Below are 8,040 nucleotides of genomic sequence, written 5' to 3'. Positions count from 1 at the left end.
TATCAATATTCAAATTTTATTTTTAGCTGCAATATTTTAAGTCTAAAAAATTCTTATTTTTTACTTTACTAGAATATCTTGTTCTTTACTTTTCCAGGTTGAATTTCTTGTCCTTTACTCATCCAGGTTTAATAAAATCTTAAGAATATTACTTTTCATGCGCGCATTTTTCCATATAATCCATGATTTTTCCAGGCATTGCTATTGTATTAATATATAAATTTATAATATTTATTAATGATTGTCAAAAAAAATTAGCTTTCAAACACACATTTATGCAATATTTATCATTCAATCACAGTAGTTCCGAGCCAGGGTCTCTACCGAGACTGCGGTTCATGAATTCGTGATCTGTATAGAGCGTAATCTAACAAAAAAGAAGATAGCACCCGGTGTCTTTTTAGATATCGTTGGAGCTTTTGACAACATACCCTTCAGTAGTATGTTCAAGTCGCTACGAGAACTCAATGTGCCACCAGTACTCATCCGATGGATTGAGTATATGGTGAGGCACAGAACAGTTCAAGTAGAACTACTGAGGGAAACTGTTAAAAGGGAAGTAGTTAAATGAAACCCCAAAGTGTGATTTTATCACCTTTACTATGGAACTGTATGCTGAATCCTCTTTTAAAGGAGTTTAAATATAGGAATATTTATGCCCAGGCTGCTGCTGGTGACATCGCAGTGCTGGTCGTTGGTTCAAAAGCATCATTGGTCAGACGCATTGCCAAAATGGGACTACATCTTTCATCAAATGTGATAACGAAAAATTTGAGTTCATTCAAAAATATGTATATCATAGAATTCACTAATATTTTTAATCGATAAATTCACCATTTTTTGCTATAAAATCATAAGGAGAGTTTAAAAAAAATTAGTTATTAAAAAAAAAGTTCGGTTTTTTAATTATAAAAAAAAAACGATACACGGGATTGAACCTAAAATCTTTCCACAAACGCTCGGTACACTAACCGTTCCGCTAACATGTCATATTGGCAAAATCGCAGTAAAAAATATTTATATACAAAAAAAGTTATGCAAAATAAAAAAAGCGTTAGTCACTTATGTACTTACTCTCCTGTTTGTGAACCCACATATTTTGTTGTAACTTTTTTTCTACTGAACCAATTTTCGAATTTTTTTTTTCAAAATGTAGCTAATGAGGTGTTCTATCCAACTATATAACCTGTGTGAAATTTGGTTGCGAACGGAATTAGTGGTGGAGGTTTGAATGTGTCTCGATTCATTCAATTTCGGACTTAAGCATATATTCAACCACTATCGTGGTTGAATGATATATATATATATATATATATATATATATATATATATATATATATATATATATATATATATAGACATGAAAGAAGTAAATAGACATTCTTATGATTGGTATCAGAGGACAATCTCGGTTAACAGTGGAAAGTGAAACTTAGAGGTTTGCAGGAGTCCATCCTGGGCCCAACTCTGTTCCTGATCTACATAAATGATCTTCCAAATCACATCCTTACATCATTCATAGGTATTTATGCTGATGACACGACCATCTATGGTAACACATTTAAGACCGTAAACGACCAAGTTTTCTCCGATTCTCTCCCCTCTGATTTTGAGCATGTGGTACAATGAGGAAAGAGGTTGCTGGTTACTTTTAATGCATCTAAAATCAAGCTTCTATCTTTACATCATCAACGCTCTGATCCCCATCTGGCATCAATTGAAATGAATGGCTCTTGTCTTGCGGAGGCGTCATGTTTTCACAAGCTTCTGGGCTTTACCTTTACTGCTGATCTGAAATGAAACACATACTTCAAATCTGTTGCCAAGGCCACTGGAAAAATGGTGGAATCCTTCTATCGATCCAGTAGATATCTCACTGCTGAGTCAATTCTCTATCTATATTAGAGCCAAGTACGTCTAAGGATGGAGTACTGTTGCCACATCTGGGCAGGAGCTGCTAGAAAGGACTTATCATGCCTTGATAAAGTTCAAAATAGACTTCGTAGCCTCATAGGGGATGTCCTTTTCTCTTCCCTGCAACCTCTTTCTCACAGAAGAGATGTTGCGAGTTTGTCTTTGCTTTATCGTTATTATTATGGCAAATGCTCAACTGAGCTTCAATGTATGGTCCCCCCTCTCGCAAAAATTTCACAAGAAACACTCGTCAAGCAGAAAACACTATCAATAATTCCCCTCACTCTTTATCTGTGCCTAAACCTAAACGTAGATTCCATGAACAAAGCTTCTTTCTTAGAACTGCACGCCTGTGGAACTGTCTTCCGTTTTCCTGCTTTCCAGCTGACTACAATATGGTTGTCTAATGTAAACAAGTTCTTGATGAGCCGTTCCACTTAAGTTAACAAATTTACCAAATTTCCATTACTAACAATTACTATATTGTCCTATTAACTACTGAACACTCTTTAACCCTTATCCTCGATGGGCCTCTGGGCCTTGATAAGTGGTGATGCCTATGTAAAAAAAGAAAAAAAAACACCCACGCAATTAATAATCAAGTGTACATGTACAAAACCAAACCATGACTTGTCAAAAGCAACTGTTGAATTACCATTCTCATCTTGTTATTTTCATAACAAATTTGGGAATTTGCATGGAATTTCAAATGGAACCCTTTATTTAATTCATGGGTGTAGTTTATTTTCGTCTTGTCAGCCATAACCAGGCAGATGTCTTAAGCAATTCACAATTGCATTCTTAGTATCGACCACACAGACGATAAACCTACAACCACCAGAAGAGTGTTATAGCTGACAGAATGAGAACATGCTACTCCTATGGATTAAATGAAAGGTTTCACTCATAATTCTGAATGGACTCATTAGTTCGATAGAAAGATTCCAGAGTTTGATAAGGTATACCTGAAGAAGGCTGTAGGTTACGTTGATCGAAACTAAAAATGACACTTCAGATGTGAACAGGCTTGTTTTTCATGAAAAGACGAACATAGGATAACATCTTATCAAGAGGCGACCAAAAACTTGTATTTTTTTAAGCTAAGATATGTCTATGCATATTAATCTTACTTCTGTACAGATATATCATAAAACCCATGCAGTTAAAAGTCCACTTTCGAGTGTACATGCACAAAGCCAAACCACGACTCAATCTAATGCGTGATACTGCATGTACATTTAACAAAATAGGTCCCACATGTAATTGCTACATATTTATATCCGCTTCTGCTAAAAGTGGGAGTTCTTATAATTATTTTTAATACAAATCGATCGTCTATTGGGATAAAGGTCAACCACTGTCAGCTAACTTTAGCCATAATCTCACTCACAAAATAATTTCTACTTCTTTCATCTTATAATACAGCAAAACAATCTATAACATAAACGAAAACCAAGCAAATAGGTGAAACATTCCAACGGTCTTTATACTTCAATTGAACCTGGGGGGGGGGGTTGTGCATTTGTTTAGTGGTTTTTTTTTTGTTTTTTGTTTTTTTTTTAAGTTATTGACCTTCTTAGCCAGCTTTATTAAATGTGATTAGGAGGCTACAAGAGATTAACAATTTTGTCTGTGTGGATAAGTATGTCAGGAATAAAAAAGATATTTATAGCTGCTGAACACTGAACAAACACTAAATCCTTCTATTATATATAATTTTGTGGCATTTAGTATAAAAATAATATGGCCCCACTTCTTAGATGCTAGTCAATTACAAAAAAAAAAAAAAAAAAAAAAAAACGAGCTGAAGTACTCGTTTATGCCAAGCTTCAGAGATATCATTCAAATTATATCTCCCTTTAATGTTAATTCCATACACAAGAAGTAGATACAAAAAAGCAGATATTAGTGATAGGACGATTCCAATATTTTTCCCGATTCCGATACAATTACAGATTCCATACTAAATACCCGATTTCGATACAAGTACCAATTCTGATTCTTTATAAATCTCTAAATATTTAACTATAAAGTTGTTTTTTCCCAGATACTGTAAAGACACATATTAAATGTGCAGATATTTTCTCAAACGTTAAAACAACCTAGTGCGGGATGATCTATATGTTTTTAGCTTTACTAGTTGTTAAAAATCAATAAATATTTATTTTTTTAACATAACTGCAAACAGTGGAAGATTTTATTTAAAACAAAATCAAATAAAAAAAAAGACAATTAAAAGTATCGTTTTTGGCATCAGAAAATAGGCACACATTTTTCCGCTTCTGATTCTGATCCTACCAAAAGTTCTGATTTTCTGAATTTCAGATTCCGATTCTGATTAATCGTCCTAACACTAGCAGATCTAAAACATACAACATCCACATATAAACGTAGAAGAAAGTAGTAAAATTTTTTGGAGTAAAATTTTTACAATCATAAAACTGGATTGTTTATTTTAGGTGCAGTGATCTGTTGTACCATGTTTATTCATATGAATCAAAACAAAAAGTAAATGTTCTAGCTGATCAGGCTTGCATATTTTCTGAATTCCTTTTGTGAGTATTTTTCCTGGATCCACAGTTTCTGTGTATCTGAGAGTATCACAATCTCTATCTCTATCTCTGCTATTATATAAAAGTCACTTTGTGTGCGAGTTCCTTCCTGATGGGTTCCGAAACAGCTGAGTCTATCTTTTGCAAATTTCACACAAAGCTACTTTATATGTCTGGCAGTGTTCTTAGATAGGCTTTGTACAGAAATTCATCTGATAAGTATAGAAAATCGAAAAGATCCGATCTTAAAAATGTCTTTTTCTCTCTTAGAGATACAAAAGAATAATTTTTATAGGGGAATATTTTACGTTATACTGGCAAGAGAGATAATAAAATTTCGAAAAATCATTTTCTCTTAAAAACACTGATTTATTATAATCTGGAGATATAGCTTAGTGGTCGAGCATTTGACTACAGATTGAATGGTCCCTTGTTCAAGCCCGGGTGTACCTCACCATTTTATTTTAATTTTTCCTTATTAATGAATTCAGTTTACAATAAAAGAATAGGTATCATCTAAAACTGCTGCAAATCATTTATTTTTTTTTTTTTATATTTTAAAACTAAATATTAATCAGAAGTGGCTTTTCCAGGGCATTCATTGTTGACTTCAAATATCAGCTGACATGATATCGTAAACAAACACAGACAGAATTTGATGAACGATATTATCATTATTGTTTTTTTTATTTTTTATTTATTTATTTATTTTGTGCAAATTAGTCCACCGGGCAAATTATTCCTCATAATATATAATAATCAACAAAGGATTGATTCTATAATAATACATATGAAATTGCATAAATTAAAATATCATGTTTAAGCGTATTGTATGACCATGCAACACTGGCTGCCAGCTAGTCTAATATATTTGAACCTCTACATGGTAGCCATAATTTAATTACTTGTATTATTATTTTTGTTGTCATATTTTGTGTCTGGCTGTTGTCATTGCCCATTCTATGCTAATAGCCGGATAATAACAAATGAACATAGACTATCAACATCTTTTCTCAGCCTTCCAGCACTTTCCGCAAGATCCTGGCAGTTCCCAACAAGGTAGTCTTTCTGAAGCACTCCAATATTGCAATGGATCCCAATTTTCTAAGTCTACTTGTCAAATTCTTTTGTTACACTCACCAGGGCTTCCATCACAACAGGTACAACTTCTACCTTCTTCAACTTTCAAAATCTTTTTATATTCCTTTTCAATTCTTAGTACTTTTCGGCCTTCTCCTTTTCTTTTTCCTCTGCATTCACATCAGCTGGTACTGCTATAACAATGATTATTACATTGTGTTCCTGTTTCTCTAACATCATCATCATCATCATCATCTAAAAATTCCTTTTTTTGTACTCACTAGGAGTTCTCACATGGGTCATCATCAGATTGCTCACTGGCAACAATTGATGGTGTTCCCTGGAGTTTGGGTGACAACAAGTCTCCCTGGATTTCCAGTACTTTCAACCTCTGTTGGTAAACTTAGCAAATGCATTTGCATTATCGCAACAGCCACTTGCATTATCGCAACAGCCACTTGCCATTAACTTCTCATTGGCAATAACCACCGGTTTTCACTGGAATTTTGATCGTAATAAGCTTCCCTAAGGTTCCCAGTTCCAGTGGAAGTTTGGCTAGTTCTCTCTCTCCTTTCCATCTTCCTTGATTATTTGGTGCCAATTAATGCCAACATTCCAAATTTTTTTTTTGCGGGGGGGGGGGGGGGGTTGGTTATTCAAGTACAATTTTAAAGTTTTAGTTTTCTTGGTTCTATCAGGTTGACAATAAAGTTCTTGTGGCTTTTAACTTTTAAATTCACATGAACATATCTCGGCTCAAACAAAAATTTATTGATCGAAATAAGCACCATCAGAATCAACACACTTTTGCCAACACAAAACAAGTGTATTTACGCCAGTAATATAAAAATCTTGCATTCTGGTGGCAATGTAGTCGCTGAAGGCGTTTTTGATATCGTTTAAGTTTTTGGAATGTTTCTCATGCAGAATGTTGTCGAAATGCTTGAAAAAGAGGTAGATGATAGGTGAGAGGTCTGGAGAGTATGGCGGATGTGGCAGAGTTTTGTAACCCAATCTGTTCACCTTCTGCAGGGTTGGTTTAGCAATGTGCGGTTGAGCATTGTTGTAGAAGAGAATTGGGCTTTTTCTGTTGACTAATGCTGGGTGTTGTTGAAGTTTCTGATGCATTCCATCTATCTGTTGACAGTACTTTTCTGCCGTAATAGTTAGGTGCAACTCTAGCTTTGGGAAGTGTCATGGATCTTTGTTGGCATTTAACCACTGCACTAGATGAACGAATGAATGAGCAAGGGTGAATTTGCAGGTCCACCCTCCTTTTGTCGGGAGGACCAAAAATTCTTTAAGAACCTTCTTGTCAACCTAATATGTGATGTTTCTCTATCTTTTTGTTTTACTTCTGTTGTAATTTCTATATGGTCAATGTTTTTAGTTCATGTGGGTTAATCTTCGCAATCAAGGGTTTTCCTTAAGATTTCAGCTGTTGCCATTTCTGCTAGTAGAGGTCCCCAAATGTCAGAGGATTTTTTATAATAGCTGCTTTCTTCAAACAGCTAACCTTTAAAATTCCCTCTTTGCTCCTTCTTTATCTAATTGTACCAACATGCAAACATTCATATGTAATATGATCTTGCTGCATAACTCCCCACATAGGATATCCCTTATAAATTTGGCTTTTAATTCATAGTTACCCCTTATATATAAGTGGCAACATGCATTGTGAATAACGGTTTAAAAAAAATAATAACAGTTATATAAAAAAAACAAAAAACTTTTCACATTTATTTATTTGCAGACTTCATCTTCATAGTTGTTGTTTCACCACATTTCGGCCAGCTGTTCCTCTGGCCTTCTTCAGATGGTTAACCGTGATGTGATAGAAATGCTGAGCCTCTTAATTGTACCCCCAATAATTACTGCCTTCCATAGTTATTGTTATCTAACCTGTGGCACAGTGGATAGCTGCATTATCTCTATGCTTCTAGGTGAGCATTGTCTGAAGATAGCAGTTTCAATCCTACCCAAACCAGGCCAGAGGATTAGTTGGCCAACACACGGTGTGATGACAACTATGGAAGGCAGTAATTACTGAGGACACAGTCAAGAGACTCAGCATTCTTATCCTGTCGCATTTAATCACCTGAAGAAGGCCAGAAGATGAGTTGGCTGAAACGTGGTGAAACAGCAAATATGAAAATGAGGATAACAGTCTGCAAATAAAAAAAATGATTATACAAATTACTCATCTCAAAGGATTCCAATAAAAATAATATATAACTTTTTCATAGTTTTTCTTGATCAACATCCTTGCCTTTGTTTTTTATTTTGTTTTTATTATTTTTATTATTTCTATAATTGTTTTGTATTTCATTCATTCATTCATTCTTCAGGCAGCACCTTTTTCCTTTTGGATTCCTTTTCACTGAATAGCTCCTACAACAAAAATGTTTCTTTTGTTCCAGCTCTTTTGATTGGTTGGTCTAGCGATTTTCATCAATTCATTATTTTCATATAGTAATACAGCTTCCTATTCTAG

This window comes from Euprymna scolopes, chromosome 5, assembly GCF_053919585.1.
Source record: "Euprymna scolopes isolate OS-2025 chromosome 5, ASM5391958v1, whole genome shotgun sequence".
Lineage (NCBI taxonomy): Eukaryota > Metazoa > Mollusca > Cephalopoda > Sepiida > Sepiolidae > Euprymna > Euprymna scolopes.
This window is presented reverse-complemented; position numbering follows the sequence as displayed.